At 40.9% G+C, this 26,011-nt stretch overlaps 8 non-coding genes across 8 annotated transcripts; all 8 read left to right on the forward strand.

The window, feature by feature from the left end:
- Positions 1-1,429: 1,429 nt before the first annotated feature.
- LOC146858571 (small nucleolar RNA U3) lies at positions 1,430-1,645 on the forward strand. Its single transcript, XR_014980198.1, has one exon. It is a non-coding gene; the product is annotated as a small nucleolar RNA U3 (small nucleolar RNA).
- Positions 1,646-4,805: 3,160 nt separating this feature from the next.
- Positions 4,806-5,021, forward strand: LOC146858572 (small nucleolar RNA U3). The gene has a single exon (XR_014980605.1). It is a non-coding gene; the product is annotated as a small nucleolar RNA U3 (small nucleolar RNA).
- A 3,118-nt stretch (positions 5,022-8,139) lies between these two features.
- LOC146858573 (small nucleolar RNA U3) lies at positions 8,140-8,355 on the forward strand. Its single transcript, XR_014980188.1, has one exon. It is a non-coding gene; the product is annotated as a small nucleolar RNA U3 (small nucleolar RNA).
- Positions 8,356-11,515: 3,160 nt separating this feature from the next.
- On the forward strand, positions 11,516-11,731 carry LOC146858574 (small nucleolar RNA U3). Its single transcript, XR_014980606.1, has one exon. It is a non-coding gene; the product is annotated as a small nucleolar RNA U3 (small nucleolar RNA).
- Positions 11,732-14,880: 3,149 nt separating this feature from the next.
- Positions 14,881-15,096, forward strand: LOC146858575 (small nucleolar RNA U3). The gene has a single exon (XR_014980607.1). It is a non-coding gene; the product is annotated as a small nucleolar RNA U3 (small nucleolar RNA).
- A 3,149-nt stretch (positions 15,097-18,245) lies between these two features.
- On the forward strand, positions 18,246-18,461 carry LOC146858576 (small nucleolar RNA U3). The gene has a single exon (XR_014980186.1). It is a non-coding gene; the product is annotated as a small nucleolar RNA U3 (small nucleolar RNA).
- A 3,164-nt stretch (positions 18,462-21,625) lies between these two features.
- LOC146858577 (small nucleolar RNA U3) lies at positions 21,626-21,841 on the forward strand. The gene has a single exon (XR_014980608.1). It is a non-coding gene; the product is annotated as a small nucleolar RNA U3 (small nucleolar RNA).
- Positions 21,842-25,002: 3,161 nt separating this feature from the next.
- Positions 25,003-25,218, forward strand: LOC146858578 (small nucleolar RNA U3). Its single transcript, XR_014980654.1, has one exon. It is a non-coding gene; the product is annotated as a small nucleolar RNA U3 (small nucleolar RNA).
- Positions 25,219-26,011: the final 793 nt, after the last annotated feature.

The raw sequence follows: 26,011 nt of genomic DNA on the forward strand, positions 1-26,011 counted from the left end.
CCTGTTCTAATGAACATTAGCTACAAAACGTTTCTGGCAAGTATTCACTTCCCAGTGTAAAAAGTCTTCTGTACACAAAACATAAACTATATTTTGGATACTTCTGTAGTGCTGAAACACCTAAAGGTCTTTTAGCTTTGAAAAGCTGCATGAATTCAAGCTGGGTGGTAGTACAAGTTGTTCATGTGAACGCTTTCTTAGATAGCCAGGCATTCAGGGCTCTTCTGAAAGTGATAGGTTCCGTTATCTCCCGTATGTGCTGCAAGAGGTTTTTCACTAAGTCTGGACCCCCGTCGAAGTTCATCGTCTGCTTAGAGTCTTACATGTGAACTGGGGAACAGTTAGGGGCATATCATCAAGCTGGTGATAAAAAATGATCGCCTAATTAGCAAGGTCACGCTAACGCGTGAAACCTTGCATTAGCGTCGGGATTCCTAACGCCCAGCTTTGCATCTCTAATGAGATGCAAAGTGGGCGTACCTGACCTGACATGACAGGAGAAATGTCGCTAAGCGACATTTCTCCTATCATCAAGGCCCACGCTATGAAGCATAGCGGCAGGAAAAGTAGCGATAACCCCTGTTATTGCTACTTTCCTTACGCCTGCTTCAGGACTGACTTAGCCATGGTATCCTATGTAAGGTGGATATCATGGCTAAGTTTGTGAGTCCCTATCAGCAAGCTAACGCCACACTTCGTGACATTATCGCTGGGTTTCCAGCGATAATCTCACGTTAGGCAGTTAGCGTTAGGATTTTTATCGTTTTTGAGATAAGCGTTGCTAATAGCACGTTATCTCAGCGATAATAATCCACGCTAGCCGGCGATAATTATCCTAGCGCTAAGTGCGCTTAGCGATAATTATCGCCGGTTGTTGCTGATATGCCCCTTAGTTTGTTTGGGGAAACTAATCAAAGATGTTGCCGTACATTTGATCTGTGGTGCAACTGTTCAAAATTTAAAGGTAGCTTGAATGCTACAACGTTTGTTTCCACGCTTGCAACCTTAGCAGGTCCCTTCTCGCTAGTGATCAGTGTCACTCTTTTGGCTGTTTGACAGATGCTAATCTGGACCAACTATTTGGATTAAAAATCATCTGTATGATCTTGTGGAACCTGCAGTTTTTTGAAGAATTTTCCAACTCTCCCTGTGGTACAGCATTGGGTCAGGAACAGGCAGGCTGAATTTGATTGGTTGCTGATTTAAAATATGTAAATTTATAAAGCAGTGTCTCACCAGGATCTATTGAGTAGGCTTTAATGTAAATAAAGGCGTATGCGTGTGCATCTGTGGAATATTATCTTGTGGAGTAAAAAATATGTTTATATTTATATGTTTTTATTTCCGTTGATGATGCCGAACCTTGTCTTACTGTAAGTAGGAAGGGTTTCCACCCTTTCTGTCTGTGTGAGCTATAAAGAATTTTGTTAAGACTATACTTTCAGGGATCATTTCTATAGTTTTTAACTGAGGAAATGTGTTTGAAAGTGTCTGGTCTTCGCTAACCACGAGGAAGAATTGTAGTTTTCTCTTTTGGGCGTTAAGTGAGTGAACAGTGTTGCATTCATGTAGCTGCTGTTTGCTATTGATGATCGTTCCTGTTCCTTTCGGGAGGATTGGAGAAAGAGAACACAAACTGAGTGGTTAGCTTTTATTTTTGGGTGTAAGAAAGTCTATCAGTTTCTAATTTCTTGTTTAGTTTGTCATTTCTTTTTTGATTTCTTTGGTTTCTTGTAACTTAACTGTTGAGTATATGAATACTTATTAGAAGCTGTTGAGCTTTCTTGGACTTGTGGTTTTTGCAAGAGGTTCTCTTTGAAAGGCACCTCTCACCATCAGTTGATATTTGGTATGTTATTTATAAAAAAAGCTTTGTTTTTCGAACATGGATAGTAAAGAGTACATTTTAAATGGACTGTGCGTATGAGCTATTTGTAGAGCCTAGACTTCTGCAAGGCAACTACTGCTACTCAAAAGATTTATCACTCTTTCGAATAGACTGTTTAAAGAAACCTGCTAATGCTAGTTAGGCCGTTTAGAGTAAGAGGAAGCGTAACACCCTGGCTTCTTACAACTTACAAGGCTGCGGTGGATCTTAGACTGCTTAGGATGAAAAACTACTCCTTTGGTATTTGTTAAAGTTTTCACAGGAATTCGTGCGGTGCAAAGCAGAAGTAAGGGACTGCGTCTGTTTACTTTTCATTATAAAAGCTTGCGTGCTCAGCACAAAATCTTGCAGCTCCCAACAAGCCCCTGTGCAACCCTTAGTACATCAAGGGCTTGATGCATTCGAACTTTGGAATTTTGCAAGATCCATTGGGGGACAGAGGAGTTGCAATGATCGAATAATGGTCAGAACGAGCCACCTGCTCCAGCAAGTGCCATTTTTTTGGTTCTCCTGGTTCAAGTTAGAGTATTCTTACTTCATTGACGGGAATGTTGTGATATCAGTATAGACTTTCTGCCTCGGGTATCACATTGATTAAATGTTCTATCCCCTCGATATAGAAGCTCAGCTTTAACTTGAGTCTATAACTCAAACAGAGGGTATTTAATGACCATTGTAGCCCCCTGTAGCGTTGTCCTATGGTATTTTAGAACACTGGAAGATTGAGAGCCTCATGTAGAGAATCGGAATATCAGCTGGTTGTAAATAGTAAAATAAGCCCTGTGCCTTGAAAGTTCTATAGCTGTAATGGCTAGAACCCCAAATGCCACCATTTTGGATATCCACTTTGCTGCGACACCTATGAAACGAGGTAGGTGGGCTGGCGCCAGGCCGTAAATTGTAGAAGTTTACAGTTTGGTGACAGGCCAGGTGAATACCCAGAGCCTTTGCCTCTTCTTGGCTTTGTAAGAGTCTGGGGCATCGCCCGACTGCTTTTCCAGCCATGGTCTGTTTTTACGTAAAAATTACAAAGTTGAGACCATATTGTGATAGCCTTTTAGCCTGCCCCAAGAGGCGATTTTCCTGGTCCCCTTTCTTGTGTTTGTCCAGTGCCTTCAACTTTAGTCTATCATGCTGAATTAAACTTTAGTTAGCTGCATAGATTGCAGCGTCAGGTTTTAATTATCTATCACTGATCTGCTGAGAGCTTAGCCAGGTGGCAGAAAAAATGCTCTTGTGATATCTTCCTGTAACCCTTGGACAGCTTGGAATAGAGTTATAAAACTCTTTGTCTTGATATGTTATGTAGAATCAAGATTGAAATAGTATTTGTAAGTGGCCCAAAGGTGTTGCAGATAAGTTCTGATCTAAAAAGGAAGGGCACAGGCAGAGTTTAATTTTTGAAACAACTGTCTACTGTTGATGGCCGTTCCTTTCTTCATTTGAGGATATGCTGTAAAACGGAATTATATACTGAAAAGTTCAATTCCTGTTCTAATGAACATTAGATACAAAACGTTTCTGGCAAGTATTCACTTCCCAGTGTAAAAAGTCTTCTGTACACAAAACATAAACTATATTTTGGATACTTCTGTAGTGCTGAGACACCTAAAGGTCTTTTAGCTTTGAAAAGCTGCATGAATTCAAGCTGGGTGGTAGTACAAGTTGTTCATGTGAACGCTTTCTTAGATAGCCAGGCATTCAGGGCTCTTCTGAAAGTGATAGGTTCCGTTATCTCCCGTATGTGCTGCAAGAGGTTTTTCACTAAGTCTGGACCCCCGTCGAAGTTCATCGTCTGCTTAGAGTCTTACATGTGAACTGGGGAACAGTTAGGGGCATATCATCAAGCTGGTGATAAAAAATGATCGCCTAATTAGCAAGGTCACGCTAACGCGTGAAACCTTGCATTAGCGTCGGGATTCCTAACGCCCAGCTTTGCATCTCTAATGAGATGCAAAGTGGGCGTACCTGACCTGACATGACAGGAGAAATGTCGCTAAGCGACATTTCTCCTATCATCAAGGCCCACGCTATGAAGCATAGCGGCAGGAAAAGTAGCGATAACCCCTGTTATTGCTACTTTCCTTACGCCTGCTTCAGGACTGACTTAGCCATGGTATCCTATGTAAGGTGGATATCATGGCTAAGTTTGTGAGTCCCTATCAGCAAGCTAACGCCACACTTCGTGACATTATCGCTGGGTTTCCAGCGATAATCTCACATTAGGCAGTTAGCGTTAGGATTTTTATCGTTTTTGAGATAAGCGTTGCTAATAGCACGTTATCTCAGCGATAATAATCCACGCTAGCCGGCGATAATTATCCTAGCGCTAAGTGCGCTTAGCGATAATTATCGCCGGTTGTTGCTGATATGCCCCTTAGTTTGTTTGGGGAAACTAATCAAAGATGTTGCCGTACATTTGATCTGTGGTGCAACTGTTCAAAATTTAAAGGTAGCTTGAATGCTACAACGTTTGTTTCCACGCTTGCAACCTTAGCAGGTCCCTTCTCGCTAGTGATCAGTGTCACTCTTTTGGCTGTTTGACAGATGCTAATCTGGACCAACTATTTGGATTAAAAATCATCTGTATGATCTTGTGGAACCTGCAGTTTTTTGAAGAATTTTCCAACTCTCCCTGTGGTACAGCATTGGGTCAGGAAAAGGCAGGCTGAATTTGATTGGTTGCTGATTTAAAATATGTAAATTTATAAAGCAGTGTCTCACCAGGATCTATTGAGTAGGCTTTAATGTAAATAAAGGCGTATGCGTGTGCATCTGTGGAATATTATCTTGTGGAGTAAAAAATATGTTTATATTTATATGTTTTTATTTCCGTTGATGATGCCGAACCTTGTCTTACTGTAAGTAGGAAGGGTTTCCACCCTTTCTGTCTGTGTGAGCTATAAAGAATTTTGTTAAGACTATACTTTCAGGGATCATTTCTATAGTTTTTAACTGAGGAAATGTGTTTGAAAGTGTCTGGTCTTCGCTAACCACGAGGAAGAATTGTAGTTTTCTCTTTTGGGCGTGAAGTGAGTGAACAGTGTTGCATTCATGTAGCTGCTGTTTGCTATTGATGATCGTTCCTGTTCCTTTCGGGAGGATTGGAGAAAGAGAACACAAACTGAGTGGTTAGCTTTTATTTTTGGGTGTAAGAAAGTCTATCAGTTTCTAATTTCTTGTTTAGTTTGTCATTTCTTTTTTGATTTCTTTGGTTTCTTGTAACTTAACTGTTGAGTATATGAATACTTATTAGAAGCTGTTGAGCTTTCTTGGACTTGTGGTTTTTGCAAGAGGTTCTCTTTGAAAGGCACCTCTCACCATCAGTTGATAATTTGGTATGTTATTTATAAAAAAAGCTTTGTTTTTCGAACATGGATAGTAAAGAGTACATTTTAAATGGACTGTGCGTATGAGCTATTTGTAGAGCCTAGACTTCTGCAAGGCAACTACTGCTATTCAAAAGATTTATCACTCTTTCGAATAGACTGTTTAAAGAAACCTGCTAATGCTAGTTAGGCCGTTTAGAGTAAGAGGAAGCGTAACACCCTGGCTTCTTACAACTTACAAGGCTGCGGTGGATCTTAGACTGCTTAGGATGAAAAACTACTCCTTTGGTATTTGTTAAAGTTTTCACAGCTATTCGTGCGGTGCAGCTTGCGTGCTCAGCAGAAAATCTTGCAGCTCCCAACAAGCCCCTGTGCAACCCTTAGTACATCAAGGGCTTGATGCATTCGAACTTTGGAATTTTGCAAGATCCATTGGGGGACAGAGGAGTTGCAACGATCGAATAATGGTCAGAACGAGCCACCTGCTCCAGCAAGTGCCATTTTTTTGGTTCTCCTGGTTCAAGTTAGAGTATTCTTACTTCATTGACGGGAATGTTGTGATATCAGTATAGACTTTCTGCCTCGGGTATCACATTGATTAAATGTTCTATCCCCTCGATATAGAAGCTCAGCTTTAACTTGAGTCTATAACTCAAACAGAGGGTATTTAATGACCATTGTAGCCCCCTGTAGCGTTGTCCTATGGTATTTTAGAACACTGGAAGATTGAGAGCCTCATGTAGAGAATCGGAATATCAGCTGGTTGTAAATAGTAAAATAAGCCCTGTGCCTTGAAAGTTCTATAGCTGTAATGGCTAGAACCCCAAATGCCACCATTTTGGATATCCACTATGCTGCGACACCTATGAAACGAGGTAGGTGGGCTGGCGCCAGGCCGTAAATTGTAGAAGTTTACAGTTTGGTGACAGGCCAGGTGAATACCCAGAGCCTTTGCCTCTTCTTGGCTTTGTAAGAGTCTGGGGCATCGCCCGACTGTTTTTCCAGCCATGGTCTGTTTTTACGTAAAAATTACAAAGTTGAGACCATATTGTGATAGCCTTTTAGCCTGCCCCAAGAGGCGATTTTCCTGGTCCCCTTTCTTGTGTTTGTCCAGTGCCTTCAACTTTAGTCTATCATGCTGAATTAAACTTTAGTTAGCTGCATAGATTGCAGCGTCAGGTTTTAATTATCTATCACTGATCTGCTGAGAGCTTAGCCAGGTGGCAGAAAAAATGCTCTTGTGATATCTTCCTGTAACCCTTGGACAGCTTGGCATAGAGTTATAAAACTCTTTGTCTTGATATGTTATATAGAATCAAGATTGAAATAGTATTTGTAAGTGGCCCAAAGGTGTTGCAGATAAGTTCTGATCTAAAAAGGAAGGGCACAGGCAGAGTTTAATTTTTGAAACAACTGTCTACTGTTGATGGCCGTTCCTTTCTTCATTTGAGGATATGCTGTAAAACGGAATTATATACTGAAAAGTTCAATTCCTGTTCTAATCAATATTAGATACAAAACGTTTCTGGCAAGTATTCACTTCCCAGTGTAAAAAGTCTTCTGTACACAAAACATAAACTATATTTTGGATACTTCTGTAGTGCTGAGACACCTAAAGGTCTTTTAGCTTTGAAAAGCTGCATGAATTCAAGCTGGGTGGTAGTACAAGTTGTTCATGTGAACGCTTTCTTAGATAGCCAGGCATTCAGGGCTCTTCTGAAAGTGATAGGTTCCGTTATCTCCCGTATGTGCTGCAAGAGGTTTTTCACTAAGTCTGGACCCCCGTCGAAGTTCATCGTCTGCTTAGAGTCTTACATGTGAACTGGGGAACAGTTAGGGGCATATCATCAAGCTGGTGATAAAAAATGATCGCCTAATTAGCAAGGTCACGCTAACGCGTGAAACCTTGCATTAGCGTCGGGATTCCTAACGCCCAGCTTTGCATCTCTAATGAGATGCAAAGTGGGCTTACCTGACCTGACATGACAGGAGAAATGTCGCTAAGCGACATTTCTCCTATCATCAAGGCCCACGCTATGAAGCATAGCGGCAGGAAAAGTAGCGATAACCCCTGTTATTGCTACTTTCCTTACGCCTGCTTCAGGACTGACTTAGCCATGGTATCCTATGTAAGGTGGATATCATGGCTAAGTTTGTGAGTCCCTATCAGCAAGCTAACGCCACACTTCGTGACATTATCGCTGGGTTTCCAGCGATTATCTCAAGTTAGGCAGTTAGCGTTAGGATTTTTATCGTTTTTGAGATAAGCGTTGCTAATAGCACGTTATCTCAGCGATAATAATCCACGCTAGCCGGCGATAATTATCCTAGCGCTAAGTGCGCTTAGCGATAATTATCGCCGGTTGTTGCTGATATTGCCCCTTAGTTTGTTTGGGGAAACTAATCAAAGATGTTGCCGTACATTTGATCTGTGGTGCAACTGTTCAAAATTTAAAGGTAGCTTGAATGCTACAACGTTTGTTTCCACGCTTGCAACCTTAGCAGGTCCCTTCTCGCTAGTGATCAGTGTCACTCTTTTGGCTGTTTGACAGATGCTAATCTGGACCAACTATTTGGATTAAAAATCATCTGTATGATCTTGTGGAACCTGCAGTTTTTTGAAGAATTTTCCAACTCTCCCTGTGGTACAGCATTGGGTCAGGAACAGGCAGGCTGAATTTGATTGGTTGCTGATTTAAAATATGCAAATTTATAAAGCAGTGTCTCACCAGGATCTATTGAGTAGGCTTTAATGTAAATAAAGGCGTATGCATGTGCATCTGTGGAATATTATCTTGTGGAGTAAAAAATATGTTTATATTTATATGTTTTTATTTCCGTTGATGATGCCGAACCTTGTCTTACTGTAAGTAGGAAGGGTTTCCACCCTTTCTGTCTGTGTGAGCTATAAAGATTTTTGTTAAGACTATACTTTCAGGGATCATTTCTATAGTTTTTAACTGAGGAAATGTGTTTGAAAGTGTCTGGTCTTCGCTAACCACGAGGAAGAATTGTAGTTTTCTCTTTTGGGCGTGAAGTGAGTGAACAGTGTTGCATTCATGTAGCTGCTGTTTGCTATTGATGATCGTTCCTGTTCATTTCAGGAGGTTTGGAGAAAGAGAACACAAACTGAGTGGTTAGCTTTTATTTTTGGGTGTAAGAAAGTGTATCAGTTTCTAATTTCTTGTTTAGTTTGTCATTTCTTTTTTGATTTCTTTGGTTTCTTGTAACTTAACTGTTGAGTATATGAATACTTATTAGAAGCTGTTGAGCTTTCTTGGACTTGTGGTTTTTGCAAGAGGTTCTCTTTGAAAGGCACCTCTCACCATCAGTTTATAATTTGGTATGTTATTTATAAAAAAAAGCTTTGTGTTTCGAACATGGATAGTAAAGAGTACATTTTAAATGGACTGTGCGTATGAGCTATTTGTAGAGCCTAGACTTCTGCAAGGCAACTACTGCTATTCAAAAGATTTATCACTCTTTCGAATAGACTGTTTAAAGAAACCTGCTAATGCTAGTTAGGCCGTTTAGAGTAAGAGGAAGCGTAACACCCTGGCTTCTTACAACTTACAAGGCTGCGGTGGATCTTAGACTGCTAAGGATGAAAAACTACTCCTTTGGTATTTGTTAAAGTTTTCACAGGAATTTGTGCGGTGCAAAGCAGAAGTAAGGGACTGCGTCTGTTTACTTTTCATTATAAAAGCTTGCGTGCTCAGCACAAAATCTTGCAGCTCCCAACAAGCCCCTGTGCAACCCTTAGTACATCAAGGGCTTGATGCATTCGAACTTTGGAATTTTGCAAGATCCATTGGGGGACAGAGGAGTTGCAACGATCGAATAATGGTCAGAACGAGCCACCTGCTCCAGCAAGTGCCATTTTTTTGGTTCTCCTGGTTCAAGTTAGAGTATTCTTACTTCATTGACGGGAATGTTGTGATATCAGTATAGACTTTCTGCCTCGGGTATCACATTGATTAAATGTTCTATCCCCTCGATATAGAAGCTCAGCTTTAACTTGAGTCTATAACTCAAACAGAGGGTATTTAATGACCATTGTAGCCCCCTGTAGCGTTGTCCTATGGTATTTTAGAACACTGGAAGATTGAGAGCCTCATGTAGAGAATCGGAATATCAGCTGGTTGTAAATAGTAAAATAAGCCCTGTGCCTTGAAAGTTCTATAGCTGTAATGGCTAGAACCCCAAATGCCACCATTTTGGATATCCACTTTGCTGCGACACCTATGAAACGAGGTAGGTGGGCTGGCGCCAGGCCGTAAATTGTAGAAGTTTACAGTTTGGTGACAGGCCAGGTGAATACCCAGAGCCTTTGCCTCTTCTTGGCTTTGTAAGAGTCTGGGGCATCGCCCGACTGCTTTTCCAGCCATGGTCTGTTTTTACGTAAAAATTACAAAGTTGAGACCATATTGTGATAGCCTTTTAGCCTGCCCCAAGAGGCGATTTTCCTGGTCCCCTTTCTTGTGTTTGTCCAGTGCCTTCAACTTTAGTCTATCATGCTGAATTAAACTTTAGTTAGCTGCATAGATTGCAGCGTCAGGTTTTAATTATCTATCACTGATCTGCTGAGAGCTTAGCCAGGTGGCAGAAAAAATGCTCTTGTGATATCTTCCTGTAACCCTTGGACAGCTTGGAATAGAGTTATAAAACTCTTTGTCTTGATATGTTATGTAGAATCAAGATTGAAATAGTATTTGTAAGTGGCCCAAAGGTGTTGCAGATAAGTTCTGATCTAAAAAGGAAGGGCACAGGCAGAGTTTAATTTTTGAAACAACTGTCTACTGTTGATGGCCGTTCCTTTCTTCATTTGAGGATATGCTGTAAAACGGAATTATATACTGAAAAGTTCAATTCCTGTTCTAATGAACATTAGATACAAAACGTTTCTGGCAAGTATTCACTTCCCAGTGTAAAAAGTCTTCTGTACACAAAACATAAACTATATTTTGGATACTTCTGTAGTGCTGAAACACCTAAAGGTCTTTTAGCTTTGAAAAGCTGCATGAATTCAAGCTGGGTGGTAGTACAAGTTGTTCATGTGAACGCTTTCTTAGATAGCCAGGCATTCAGGGCTCTTCTGAAAGTGATAGGTTCCGTTATCTCCCGTATGTGCTGCAAGAGGTTTTTCACTAAGTCTGGACCCCCGTCGAAGTTCATCGTCTGCTTAGAGTCTTACATGTGAACTGGGGAACAGTTAGGGGCATATCATCAAGCTGGTGATAAAAAATGATCGCCTAATTAGCAAGGTCACGCTAACGCGTGAAACCTTGCATTAGCGTCGGGATTCCTAACGCCCAGCTTTGCATCTCTAATGAGATGCAAAGTGGGCGTACCTGACCTGACATGACAGGAGAAATGTCGCTAAGCGACATTTCTCCTATCATCAAGGCCCACGCTATGAAGCATAGCGGCAGGAAAAGTAGCGATAACCCCTGTTATTGCTACTTTCCTTACGCCTGCTTCAGGACTGACTTAGCCATGGTATCCTATGTAAGGTGGATATCATGGCTAAGTTTGTGAGTCCCTATCAGCAAGCTAACGCCACACTTCGTGACATTATCGCTGGGTTTCCAGCGATAATCTCACGTTAGGCAGTTAGCGTTAGGATTTTTATCGTTTTTGAGATAAGCGTTGCTAATAGCACGTTATCTCAGCGATAATAATCCACGCTAGCCGGCGATAATTATCCTAGCGCTAAGTGCGCTTAGCGATAATTATCGCCGGTTGTTGCTGATATGCCCCTTAGTTTGTTTGGGGAAACTAATCAAAGATGTTGCCGTACATTTGATCTGTGGTGCAACTGTTCAAAATTTAAAGGTAGCTTGAATGCTACAACGTTTGTTTCCACGCTTGCAACCTTAGCAGGTCCCTTCTCGCTAGTGATCAGTGTCACTCTTTTGGCTGTTTGACAGATGCTAATCTGGACCAACTATTTGGATTAAAAATCATCTGTATGATCTTGTGGAACCTGCAGTTTTTTGAAGAATTTTCCAACTCTCCCTGTGGTACAGCATTGGGTCAGGAACAGGCAGGCTGAATTTGATTGGTTGCTGATTTAAAATATGTAAATTTATAAAGCAGTGTCTCACCAGGATCTATTGAGTAGGCTTTAATGTAAATAAAGGCGTATGCGTGTGCATCTGTGGAATATTATCTTGTGGAGTAAAAAATATGTTTATATTTATATGTTTTTATTTCCGTTGATGATGCCGAACCTTGTCTTACTGTAAGTAGGAAGGGTTTCCACCCTTTCTGTCTGTGAGCTATAAAGAATTTTGTTAAGACTATACTTTCAGGGATCATTTCTATAGTTTTTAACTGAGGAAATGTGTTTGAAAGTGTCTGGTCTTCGCTAACCACGAGGAAGAATTGTAGTTTTCTCTTTTGGGCGTGAAGTGAGTGAACAGTGTTGCATTCATGTAGCTGCTGTTTGCTATTGATGATCGTTCCTGTTCCTTTCGGGAGGATTGGAGAAAGAGAACACAAACTGAGTGGTTAGCTTTTATTTTTGGGTGTAAGAAATTCTATCAGTTTCTAATTTCTTGTTTAGTTTGTCATTTCTTTGGTTTCTTGTAACTTAACTGTTGAGTATATGAATACTTATTAGAAGCTGTTGAGCTTTCTTGGACTTGTGGTTTTTGCAAGAGGTTCTCTTTGAAAGGCACCTCTCACCATCAGTTGATAATTTGGTATGTTATTTATAAAAAAAGCTTTGTTTTTCGAACATGGATAGTAAAGAGTACATTTTAAATGGACTGTGCGTATGAGCTATTTGTAGAGCCTAGACTTCTGCAAGGCAACTACTGCTACTCAAAAGATTTATCACTCTTTCGAATAGACTGTTTAAAGAAACCTGCTAATGCTAGTTAGGCCGTTTAGAGTAAGAGGAAGCGTAACACCCTGGCTTCTTACAACTTACAAGGCTGCGGTGGATCTTAGACTGCTTAGGATGAAAAACTACTCCTTTGGTATTTGTTAAAGTTTTCACAGGAATTCGTGCGGTGCAAAGCAGAAGTAAGGGACTGCGTCTGTTTACTTTTCATTATAAAAGCTTGCGTGCTCAGCACAAAATCTTGCAGCTCCCAACAAGCCCCTGTGCAACCCTTAGTACATCAAGGGCTTGATGCATTCGAACTTTGGAATTTTGCAAGATCCATTGGGGGACAGAGGAGTTGCAACGATCGAATAATGGTCAGAACGAGCCACCTGCTCCAGCAAGTGCCATTTTTTTGGTTCTCCTGGTTCAAGTTAGAGTATTCTTACTTCATTGACGGGAATGTTGTGATATCAGTATAGACTTTCTGCCTCGGGTATCACATTGATTAAATGTTCTATCCCCTCGATATAGAAGCTCAGCTTTAACTTGAGTCTATAACTCAAACAGAGGGTATTTAATGACCATTGTAGCCCCCTGTAGCGTTGTCCTATGGTATTTTAGAACACTGGAAGATTGAGAGCCTCATGTAGAGAATCGGAATATCAGCTGGTTGTAAATAGTAAAATAAGCCCTGTGCCTTGAAAGTTCTATAGCTGTAATGGCTAGAACCCCAAATGCCACCATTTTGGATATCCACTTTGCTGCGACACCTATGAAACGAGGTAGGTGGGCTGGCGCCAGGCCGTAAATTGTAGAAGTTTACAGTTTGGTGACAGGCCAGGTGAATACCCAGAGCCTTTGCCTCTTCTTGGCTTTGTAAGAGTCTGGGGCATCGCCCGACTGCTTTTCCAGCCATGGTCTGTTTTTACGTAAAAATTACAAAGTTGAGACCATATTGTGATAGCCTTTTAGCCTGCCCCAAGAGGCGATTTTCCTGGTCCCCTTTCTTGTGTTTGTCCAGTGCCTTCAACTTTAGTCTATCATGCTGAATTAAACTTTAGTTAGCTGCATAGATTGCAGCGTCAGGTTTTAATTATCTATCACTGATCTGCTGAGAGCTTAGCCAGGTGGCAGAAAAAATGCTCTTGTGATATCTTCCTGTAACCCTTGGACAGCTTGGAATAGAGTTATAAAACTCTTTGTCTTGATATGTTATGTAGAATCAAGATTGAAATAGTATTTGTAAGTGGCCCAAAGGTGTTGCAGATAAGTTCTGATCTAAAAAGGAAGGGCACAGGCAGAGTTTAATTTTTGAAACAACTGTCTACTGTTGATGGCCGTTCCTTTCTTCATTTGAGGATATGCTGTAAAACGGAATTATATACTGAAAAGTTCAATTCCTGTTCTAATGAACATTAGATACAAAACGTTTCTGGCAAGTATTCACTTCCCAGTGTAAAAAGTCTTCTGTACACAAAACATAAACTATATTTTGGATACTTCTGTAGTGCTGAGACACCTAAAGGTCTTTTAGCTTTGAAAAGCTGCATGAATTCAAGCTGGGTGGTAGTACAAGTTGTTCATGTGAACGCTTTCTTAGATAGCCAGGCATTCAGGGCTCTTCTGAAAGTGATAGGTTCCGTTATCTCCCGTATGTGCTGCAAGAGGTTTTTCACTAAGTCTGGACCCCCGTCGAAGTTCATCGTCTGCTTAGAGTCTTACATGTGAACTGGGGAACAGTTAGGGGCATATCATCAAGCTGGTGATAAAAAATGATCGCCTAATTAGCAAGGTCACGCTAACGCGTGAAACCTTGCATTAGCGTCGGGATTCCTAACGCCCAGCTTTGCATCTCTAATGAGATGCAAAGTGGGCGTACCTGACCTGACATGACAGGAGAAATGTCGCTAAGCGACATTTCTCCTATCATCAAGGCCCACGCTATGAAGCATAGCGGCAGGAAAAGTAGCGATAACCCCTGTTATTGCTACTTTCCTTACGCCTGCTTCAGGACTGACTTAGCCATGGTATCCTATGTAAGGTGGATATCATGGCTAAGTTTGTGAGTCCCTATCAGCAAGCTAACGCCACACTTCGTGACATTATCGCTGGGTTTCCAGCGATAATCTCACGTTAGGCAGTTAGCGTTAGGATTTTTATCGTTTTTGAGATAAGCGTTGCTAATAGCACGTTATCTCTGCGATAATAATCCACGCTAGCCGGCGATAATTATCCTAGCGCTAAGTGCGCTTAGCGATAATTATCGCCGGTTGTTGCTGATATGCCCCTTAGTTTGTTTGGGGAAACTAATCAAAGATGTTGCCGTACATTTGATCTGTGGTGCAACTGTTCAAAATTTAAAGGTAGCTTGAATGCTACAACGTTTGTTTCCACGCTTGCAACCTTAGCAGGTCCCTTCTCGCTAGTGATCAGTGTCACTCTTTTGGCTGTTTGACAGATGCTAATCTGGACCAACTATTTGGATTAAAAATCATCTGTATGATCTTGTGGAACCTGCAGTTTTTTGAAGAATTTTCCAACTCTCCCTGTGGTACAGCATTGGGTCAGGAAAAGGCAGGCTGAATTTGATTGGTTGCTGATTTAAAATATGTAAATTTATAAAGCAGTGTCTCACCAGGATCTATTGAGTAGGCTTTAATGTAAATAAAGGCGTATGCGTGTGCATCTGTGGAATATTATCTTGTGGAGTAAAAAATATGTTTATATTTATATGTTTTTATTTCCGTTGATGATGCCGAACCTTGTCTTACTGTAAGTAGGAAGGGTTTCCACCCTTTCTGTCTGTGTGAGCTATAAAGAATTTTGTTAAGACTATACTTTCAGGGATCATTTCTATAGTTTTTAACTGAGGAAATGTGTTTGAAAGTGTCTGGTCTTCGCTAACCACGAGGAAGAATTGTAGTTTTCTCTTTTGGGCGTGAAGTGAGTGAACAGTGTTGCATTCATGTAGCTGCTGTTTGCTATTGATGATCGTTCCTGTTCCTTTCGGGAGGATTGGAGAAAGAGAACACAAACTGAGTGGTTAGCTTTTATTTTTGGGTGTAAGAAAGTCTATCAGTTTCTAATTTCTTGTTTAGTTTGTCATTTCTTTGGTTTCTTGTAACTTAACTGTTGAGTATATGAATACTTATTAGAAGCTGTTGAGCTTTCTTGGACTTGTGGTTTTTGCAAGAGGTTCTCTTTGAAAGGCACCTCTCACCATCAGTTGATAATTTGGTATGTTATTTATAAAAAAAGCTTTGTTTTTCGAACATGGATAGTAAAGAGTACATTTTAAATGGACTGTGCGTATGAGCTATTTGTAGAGCCTAGACTTCTGCAAGGCAACTACTGCTATTCAAAAGATTTATCACTCTTTCGAATAGACTGTTTAAAGAAACCTGCTAATGCTAGTTAGGCCGTTTAGAGTAAGAGGAAGCGTAACACCCTGGCTTCTTACAACTTACAAGGCTGCGGTGGATCTTAGACTGCTAAGGATGAAAAACTACTCCTTTGGTATTTGTTAAAGTTTTCACAGGAATTCGTGCGGTGCAAAGCAGAAGTAAGGGACTGCGTCTGTTTACTTTTCATTATAAAAGCTTGCGTGCTCAGCACAAAATCTTGCAGCTCCCAACAAGCCCCTGTGCAACCCTTAGTACATCAAGGGCTTGATGCATTCGAACTTTGGAATTTTGCAAGATCCATTGGGGGACAGAGGAGTTGCAACGATCGAATAATGGTCAGAACGAGCCACCTGCTCCAGCAAGTGCCATTTTTTTGGTTCTCCTGGTTCAAGTTAGAGTATTCTTACTTCATTGACGGGAATGTTGTGATATCAGTATAGACTTTCTGCCTCGGGTATCACATTGATTAAATGTTCTATCCCCTCGATATAGAAGCTCAGCTTTAACTTGAGTCTATAACTCAAACAGAGGGTATTTAATGACCATTGTAGCCCCCTGTAGCGTTGTCCTATGGTATTTTAGAACACTGGAAGATTGAGAGCCTCATGTAGAGAATCGGAATATCAGCTGGTTGTAAATAGTAAAATAAGCCCTGTGCCTTGAAAGTTCTATAGCTGTAATGGCTAGAACCCCAAATGCCACCATTTTGGATATCCACTTTGCTGCGACACCTATGAAACGAGGTAGGTGGGCTGGCGCCAGGCCGTAAATTGTAGAAGTTTACAGTTTGGTGACAGGCCAGGTGAATACCCAGAGCCTTTGCCTCTTCTTGGCTTTGTAAGAGTCTGGGGCATCGCCCGACTGCTTTTCCAGCCATGGTCTGTTTTTACGTAAAAATTACAAAGTTGAGACCATATTGTGATAGCCTTTTAGCCTGCCCCAAGAGGCGATTTTCCTGGTCCCCTTTCTTGTGTTTGTCCAGTGCCTTCAACTTTAGTCTATCATGCTGAATTAAACTTTAGTTAGCTGCATAGATTGCAGCGTCAGGTTTTAATTATCTATCACTGATCTGCTGAGAGCTTAGCCAGGTGGCAGAAAAAATGCTCTTGTGATATCTTCCTGTAACCCTTGGACAGCTTGGAATAGAGTTATAAAACTCTTTGTCTTGATATGTTATGTAGAATCAAGATTGAAATAGTATTTGTAAGTGGCCCAAAGGTGTTGCAGATAAGTTCTGATCTAAAAAGGAAGGGCACAGGCAGAGTTTAATTTTTGAAACAACTGTCTACTGTTGATGGCCGTTCCTTTCTTCATTTGAGGATATGCTGTAAAACGGAATTATATACTGAAAAGTTCAATTCCTGTTCTAATGAACATTAGATACAAAACGTTTCTGGCAAGTATTCACTTCCCAGTGTAAAAAGTCTTCTGTACACAAAACATAAACTATATTTTGGATACTTCTGTAGTGCTGAGACACCTAAAGGTCTTTTAGCTTTGAAAAGCTGCATGAATTCAAGCTGGGTGGTAGTACAAGTTGTTCATGTGAACGCTTTCTTAGATAGCCAGGCATTCAGGGCTCTTCTGAAAGTGATAGGTTCCGTTATCTCCCGTATGTGCTGCAAGAGGTTTTTCACTAAGTCTGGACCCCCGTCGAAGTTCATCGTCTGCTTAGAGTCTTACATGTGAACTGGGGAACAGTTAGGGGCATATCATCAAGCTGGTGATAAAAAATGATCGCCTAATTAGCAAGGTCACGCTAACGCGTGAAACCTTGCATTAGCGTCGGGATTCCTAACGCCCAGCTTTGCATCTCTAATGAGATGCAAAGTGGGCGTACCTGACCTGACATGACAGGAGAAATGTCGCTAAGCGACATTTCTCCTATCGTCAAGGCCCACGCTATGAAGCATAGCGGCAGGAAAAGTAGCGATAACCCCTGTTATTGCTACTTTCCTTACGCCTGCTTCAGGACTGACTTAGCCATGGTATCCTATGTAAGGTGGATATCATGGCTAAGTTTGTGAGTCCCTATCAGCAAGCTAACGCCACACTTCGTGACATTATCGCTGGGTTTCCAGCGATAATCTCACGTTAGGCAGTTAGCGTTAGGATTTTTATCGTTTTTGAGATAAGCGTTGCTAATAGCACGTTATCTCAGCGATAATAATCCACGCTAGCCGGCGATAATTATCCTAGCGCTAAGTGCGCTTAGCGATAATTATCGCCGGTTGTTGCTGATATGCCCCTTAGTTTGTTTGGGGAAACTAATCAAAGATGTTGCCGTACATTTGATCTGTGGTGCAACTGTTCAAAATTTAAAGGTAGCTTGAATGCTACAACGTTTGTTTCCACGCTTGCAACCTTAGCAGGTCCCTTCTCGCTAGTGATCAGTGTCACTCTTTTGGCTGTTTGACAGATGCTAATCTGGACCAACTATTTGGATTAAAAATCATCTGTATGATCTTGTGGAACCTGCAGTTTTTTGAAGAATTTTCCAACTCTCCCTGTGGTACAGCATTGGGTCAGGAACAGGCAGGCTGAATTTGATTGGTTGCTGATTTAAAATATGTAAATTTATAAAGCAGTGTCTCACCAGGATCTATTGAGTAGGCTTTAATGTAAATAAAGGCGTATGCGTGTGCATCTGTGGAATATTATCTTGTGGAGTAAAAAATATGTTTATATTTACATGTTTTTATTTCCGTTGATGATGCCGAACCTTGTCTTACTGTAAGTAGGAAGGGTTTCCACCCTTTCTGTCTGTGTGAGCTATAAAGAATTTTGTTAAGACTATACTTTCAGGAATCATTTCTATAGTTTTTAACTGAGGAAATGTGTTTGAAAGTGTCTGGTCTTCGCTAACCACGAGGAAGAATTGTAGTTTACTCTTTTGGGCGTGAAGTGAGTGAACAGTGTTGCATTCATGTAGCTGCTGTTTGCTATTGATGATCGTTCCTGTTCCTTTCGGGAGGATTGGAGAAAGAGAACACAAACTGAGTGGTTAGCTTTTATTTTTGGGTGTAAGAAAGTCTATCAGTTTCTAATTTCTTGTTTAGTTTGTCATTTCTTTTTTGATTTCTTTGGTTTCTTGTAACTTAACTGTTGAGTATATGAATACTTATTAGAAGCTGTTGAGCTTTCTTGGACTTGTGGTTTTTGCAAGAGGTTCTCTTTGAAAGGCACCTCTCACCATCAGTTGATAATTTGGTATGTTATTTATAAAAAAAGCTTTGTTTTTCGAACATGGATAGTAAAGAGTACATTTTAAATGGACTGTGCGTATGAGCTATTTGTAGAGCCTAGACTTCTGCAAGGCAACTACTGCTACTCAAAAGATTTATCACTCTTTCGAATAGACTGTTTAAAGAAACCTGCTAATGCTTGTTAGGCCGTTTAGAGTAAGAGGAAGCGTAACACCCTGGCTTCTTACAACTTACAAGGCTGCGGTGGATCTTAGACTGCTAAGGATGAAAAACTACTCCTTTGGTATTTGTTAAAGTTTTCACAGGAATTCGTGCGGTGCAAAGCAGAAGTAAGGGACTGCGTCTGTTTACTTTTCATTATAAAAGCTTGCGTGCTCAGCACAAAATCTTGCAGCTCCCAACAAGCCCCTGTGCAACCCTTAGTACATCAAGGGCTTGATGCATTCGAACTTTGGAATTTTGCAAGATCCATTGGGGGACAGAGGAGTTGCAACGATCGAATAATGGTCAGAACGAGCCACCTGCTCCAGCAAGTGCCATTTTTTTGGTTCTCCTGGTTCAAGTTAGAGTATTCTTACTTCATTGACGGGAATGTTGTGATATCAGTATAGACTTTCTGCCTCGGGTATCACATTGATTAAATGTTCTATCCCCTCGATATAGAAGCTCAGCTTTAACTCTAGTCTATAACTCAAACAGAGGGTATTTAATGACCATTGTAGCCCCCTGTAGCGTTGTCCTATGGTATTTTAGAACACTGGAAGATTGAGAGCCTCATGTAGAGAATCGGAATATCAGCTGGTTGTAAATAGTAAAATAAGCCCTGTGCCTTGAAAGTTCTATAGCTGTAATGGCTAGAACCCCAAATGCCACCATTTTGGATATCCACTATGCTGCGACACCTATGAAACGAGGTAGGTGGGCTGGCGCCAGGCCGTAAATTGTAGAAGTTTACAGTTTGGTGACAGGCCAGGTGAATACCCAGAGCCTTTGCCTCTTCTTGGCTTTGTAAGAGTCTGGGGCATCGCCCGACTGTTTTTCCAGCCATGGTCTGTTTTTACGTTAAAATTACAAAGTTGAGACCATATTGTGATAGCCTTTTAGCCTGCCCCAAGAGGCGATTTTCCTGGTCCCCTTTCTTGTGTTTGTCCAGTGCCTTCAACTTTAGTCTATCATGCTGAATTAAACTTTAGTTAGCTGCAGAGATTGCAGTGTCAGGTTTTAATTATCTATCACTGATCTGCTGAGAGCTTAGCCAGGTGGCAGAAAAAATGCTCTTGTGATATCTTCCTGTAACCCTTGGACAGCTTGGCATAGAGTTATAAAACTCTTTGTCTTGATATGTTATGTAGAGTCAAGATTGAAATAGTATTTGTAAGTGGCCCAAAGGTGTTGCAGATAAGTTCTGATCTAAAAAGGAAGGGCACAGGCAGAGTTTAATTTTTGAAACAACTGTCTACTGTTGATGGCCGTTCCTTTCTTCATTTGAGGATATGCTGTAAAACGGAATTATATACTGAAAAGTTCAATTCCTGTTCTAATCAATATTAGATACAAAACGTTTCTGGCAAGTATTCACTTCCCAGTGTAAAAAGTCTTCTGTACACAAAACATAAACTATATTTTGGATACTTCTGTAGTGCTGAGACACCTAAAGGTCTTTTAGCTTTGAAAAGCTGCATGAATTCAAGCTGGGTGGTAGTACAAGTTGTTCATGTGAACGCTTTCTTAGATAGCCAGGCATTCAGGGCTCTTCTGAAAGTGATAGGTTCCGTTATCTCCCGTATGTGCTGCAAGAGGTTTTTCACTAAGTCTGGACCCCCGTCGAAGTTCATCGTCTGCTTAGAGTCTTACATGTGAACTGGGGAACAGTTAGGGGCATATCATCAAGCTGGTGATAAAAAATGATCGCCTAATTAGCAAGGTCACGCTAACGCGTGAAACCTTGAATTAGCGTCGGGATTCCTAACGCCCAGCTTTGCATCTCTAATGAGATGCAAAGTGGGCGTACCTGACCTGACATGACAGGAGAAATGTCGCTAAGCGACATTTCTCCTATCATCAAGGCCCACGCTATGAAGCATAGCGGCAGGAAAAGTAGCGATAACCCCTGTTATTGCTACTTTCCTTACGCCTGCTTCAGGACTGACTTAGCCATGGTATCCTATGTAAGGTGGATATCATGGCTAAGTTTGTGAGTCCCTATCAGCAAGCTAACGCCACACTTCGTGACATTATCGCTGGGTTTCCAGCGATAATCTCACGTTAGGCAGTTAGCGTTAGGATTTTTATCGTTTTTGAGATAAGCGTTGCTAATAGCACGTTATCTCAGCGATAATAATCCACGCTAGCCGGCGATAATTATCCTAGCGCTAAGTGCGCTTAGCGATAATTATCGCCGGTTGTTGCTGATATGCCCCTTAGTTTGTTTGGGGAAACTAATCAAAGATGTTGCCGTACATTTGATCTGTGGTGCAACTGTTCAAAATTTAAAGGTAGCTTGAATGCTACAACGTTTGTTTCCACGCTTGCAACCTTAGCAGGTCCCTTCTCGCTAGTGATCAGTGTCACTCTTTTGGCTGTTTGACAGATGCTAATCTGGACCAACTATTTGGATTAAAAATCATCTGTATGATCTTGTGGAACCTGCAGTTTTTTGAAGAATTTTCCAACTCTCCCTGTGGTACAGCATTGGGTCAGGAACAGGCAGGCTGAATTTGATTGGTTGCTGATTTAAAATATGTAAATTTATAAAGCAGTGTCTCACCAGGATCTATTGAGTAGGCTTTAATGTAAATAAAGGCGTATGCGTGTGCATCTGTGGAATATTATCTTGTGGAGTAAAAAATATGTTTATATTTATATGTTTTTATTTCCGTTGATGATGCCGAACCTTGTCTTACTGTAAGTAGGAAGGGTTTCCACCCTTTCTGTCTGTGTGAGCTATAAAGAAGAATTTTGTTAAGACTATACTTTCAGGGATCATTTCTATAGTTTTTAACTGAGGAAATGTGTTTGAAAGTGTCTGGTCTTCGCTAACCACGAGGAAGAATTGTAGTTTTCTCTTTTGGGCGTGAAGTGAGTGAACAGTGTTGCATTCATGTAGCTGCTGTTTGCTATTGATGATCGTTCCTGTTCCTTTCGGGAGGATTGGAGAAAGAGAACACAAACTGAGTGGTTAGCTTTTATTTTTGGGTGTAAGAAAGTCTATCAGTTTCTAATTTCTTTTTTAGTTTGTCATTTCTTTTTTGATTTCTTTGGTTTCTTGTAACTTAACTGTTGAGTATATGAATACTTATTAGAAGCTGTTGAGCTTTCTTGGACTTGTGGTTTTTGCAAGAGGTTCTCTTTGAAAGGCACCTCTCACCATCAGTTTATAATTTGGTATGTTATTTATAAAAAAAAGCTTTGTGTTTCGAACATGGATAGTAAAGAGTACATTTTAAATGGACTGTGTGTATGAGCTATTTGTAGAGCCTAGACTTCTGCAATGCAACTACTGCTATTCAAAAGATTTATCACTCTTTCGAATAGACTGTTTAAAGAAACCTGCTAATGCTAGTTAGGCCGTTTAGAGTAAGAGGAAGCGTAACACCCTGGCTTCTTACAACTTACAAGGCTGCGGTGGATCTTAGACTGCTAAGGATGAAAAACTACTCCTTTGGTATTTGTTAAAGTTTTCACAGGAATTCGTGCGGTGCAAAGCAGAAGTAAGGGACTGCGTCTGTTTACTTTTCATTATAAAAGCTTGCGTGCTCAGCACAAAATCTTGCAGCTCCCAACAAGCCCCTGTGCACCCTTAGTACATCAAGGGCTTGATGCATTCGAACTTTGGAATTTTGCAAGATCCATTGGGGGACAGAGGAGTTGCAACGATCGAATAATGGTCAGAACGAGCCACCTGCTCCAGCAAGTGCCATTTTTTTGGTTCTCCTGGTTCAAGTTAGAGTATTCTTACTTCATTGACGGGAATGTTGTGATATCAGTATAGACTTTCTGCCTCGGGTATCACATTGATTAAATGTTCTATCCCCTCGATATAGAAGCTCAGCTTTAACTTGAGTCTATAACTCAAACAGAGGGTATTTAATGACCATTGTAGCCCCCTGTAGCGTTGTCCTATGGTATTTTAGAACACTGGAAGATTGAGAGCCTCATGTAGAGAATCGGAATATCAGCTGGTTGTAAATAGTAAAATAAGCCCTGTGCCTTGAAAGTTCTATAGCTGTAATGGCTAGAACCCCAAATGCCACCATTTTGGATATCCACTTTGCTGCGACACCTATGAAACGAGGTAGGTGGGCTGGCGCCAGGCCGTAAATTGTAGAAGTTTACAGTTTGGTGACAGGCCAGGTGAATACCCAGAGCCTTTGCCTCTTCTTGGCTTTGTAAGAGTCTGGGGCATCGCCCGACTGCTTTTCCAGCCATGGTCTGTTTTTACGTAAAAATTACAAAGTTGAGACCATATTGTGATAGCCTTTTAGCCTGCCCCAAGAGGCGATTTTCCTGGTCCCCTTTCTTGTGTTTGTCCAGTGCCTTCAACTTTAGTCTATCATGCTGAATTAAACTTTAGTTAGCTGCATAGATTGCAGCGTCAGGTTTTAATTATCTATCACTGATCTGCTGAGAGCTTAGCCAGGTGGCAGAAAAAATGCTCTTGTGATATCTTCCTGTAACCCTTGGACAGCTTGGAATAGAGTTATAAAACTCTTTGTCTTGATATGTTATGTAGAATCAAGATTGAAATAGTATTTGTAAGTGGCCCAAAGGTGTTGCAGATAAGTTCTGATCTAAAAAGGAAGGGCACAGGCAGAGTTTAATTTTTGAAACAACTGTCTACTGTTGATGGCCGTTCCTTTCTTCATTTGAGGATATGCTGTAAAACGGAATTATATACTGAAAAGTTCAATTCCTGTTCTAATGAACATTAGATACAAAACGTTTCTGGCAAGTATTCACTTCCCAGTGTAAAAAGTCTTCTGTACACAAAACATAAACTATATTTTGGATACTTCTGTAGTGCTGAGACACCTAAAGGTCTTTTAGCTTTGAAAAGCTGCATGAATTCAAGCTGGGTGGTAGTACAAGTTGTTCATGTGAACGCTTTCTTAGATAGCCAGGCATTCAGGGCTCTTCTGAAAGTGATAGGTTCCGTTATCTCCCGTATGTGCTGCAAGAGGTTTTTCACTAAGTCTGGACCCCCGTCGAAGTTCATCGTCTGCTTAGAGTCTTACATGTGAACTGGGGAACAGTTAGGGGCATATCATCAAGCTGGTGATAAAAAATGATCGCCTAATTAGCAAGGTCACGCTAACGCGTGAAACCTTGCATTAGCGTCGGGATTCCTAACGCCCAGCTTTGCATCTCTAATGAGATGCAAAGTGGGCGTACCTGACCTGACATGACAGGAGAAATGTCGCTAAGCGACATTTCTCCTATCATCAAGGCCCACGCTATGAAGCATAGCGGCAGGAAAAGTAGCGATAACCCCTGTTATTGCTACTTTCCTTACGCCTGCTTCAGGACTGACTTAGCCATGGTATCCTATGTAAGGTGGATATCATGGCTAAGTTTGTGAGTCCCTATCAGCAAGCTAACGCCACACTTCGTGACATTATCGCTGGGTTTCCAGCGATAATCTCACGTTAGGCAGTTAGCGTTAGGATTTTTATCGTTTTTGAGATAAGCGTTGCTAATAGCACGTTATCTCAGCGATAATAATCCACGCTAGCCGGCGATAATTATCCTAGCGCTAAGTGCGCTTAGCGATAATTATCGCCGGTTGTTGCTGATATGCCCCTTAGTTTGTTTGGGGAAACTAATCAAAGATGTTGCCGTACATTTGATCTGTGGTGCAACTGTTCAAAATGTAAAGGTAGCTTGAATGCTACAACGTTTATTTCCACGCTTGCAACCTTAGCAGGTCCCTTCTCGCTAGTGATCAGTGTCACTCTTTTGGCTGTTTGACAGATGCTAATCTGGACCAACTATTTGGATTAAAAATCATCTGTATGATCTTGTGGAACCTGCAGTTTTTTGAAGAATTTTCCAACTCTCCCTGTGGTACAGCATTGGGTCAGGAACAGGCAGGCTGAATTTGATTGGTTGCTGATTTAAAATATGTAAATTTATAAAGCAGTGTCTCACCAGGATCTATTGAGTAGGCTTTAATGTAAATAAAGGCGTATGCGTGTGCATCTGTGGAATATTATCTTGTGGAGTAAAAAATATGTTTATATTTATATGTTTTTATTTCCGTTGATGATGCCGAACCTTGTCTTACTGTAAGTAGGAAGGGTTTCCACCCTTTCTGTCTGTGTGAGCTATAAAGAATTTTGTTAAGACTATACTTTCAGGGATCATTTCTATAGTTTTTAACTGAGGAAATGTGTTTGAAAGTGTCTGGTCTTTGCTAACCACGAGGAAGAATTGTAGTTTTCTCTTTTGGGCGTGAAGTGAGTGAACAGTGTTGCATTCATGTAGCTGCTGTTTGCTATTGATGATCGTTCCTGTTCCTTTCGGGAGGATTGGAGAAAGAGAACACAAACTGAGTGGTTAGCTTTTATTTTTGGGTGTAAGAAAGTCTATCAGTTTCTAATTTCTTGTTTAGTTTGTCATTTCTTTTTTGATTTCTTTGGTTTCTTGTAACTTAACTGTTGAGTATATGAATACTTATTAGAAGCTGTTGAGCTTTCTTGGACTTGTGGTTTTTGCAAGAGGTTCTCTTTGAAAGGCACCTCTCACCATCAGTTGATAATTTGGTATGTTATTTATAAAAAAAGCTTTGTTTTTCGAACATGGATAGTAAAGAGTACATTTTAAATGGACTGTGCGTATGAGCTATCTGTAGAGCCTAGACTTCTGCAAGGCAACTACTGCTACTCAAAAGATTTATCACTCTTTCGAATAGACTGTTTAAAGAAACCTGCTAATGCTAGTTAGGCCGTTTAGAGTAAGAGGAAGCGTAACACCCTGGCTTCTTACAACTTACAAGGCTGCGGTGGATCTTAGACTGCTTAGGATGAAAAACTACTCCTTTGGTATTTGTTAAAGTTTTCACAGCTATTCGTGCGGTGCAGCTTGCGTGCTCAGCAGAAAATCTTGCAGCTCCCAACAAGCCCCTGTGCAACCCTTAGTACATCAAGGGCTTGATGCATTCGAACTTTGGAATTTTGCAAGATCCATTGGGGGACAGAGGAGTTGCAACGATCGAATAATGGTCAGAACGAGCCACCTGCTCCAGCAAGTGCCATTTTTTTGGTTCTCCTGGTTCAAGTTAGAGTATTCTTACTTCATTGACGGGAATGTTGTGATATCAGTATAGACTTTCTGCCTCGGGTATCACATTG

Source organism: Triturus cristatus, chromosome 3_2, assembly GCF_964204655.1.
Source record: "Triturus cristatus chromosome 3_2, aTriCri1.1, whole genome shotgun sequence".
NCBI lineage: Eukaryota > Metazoa > Chordata > Amphibia > Caudata > Salamandridae > Triturus > Triturus cristatus.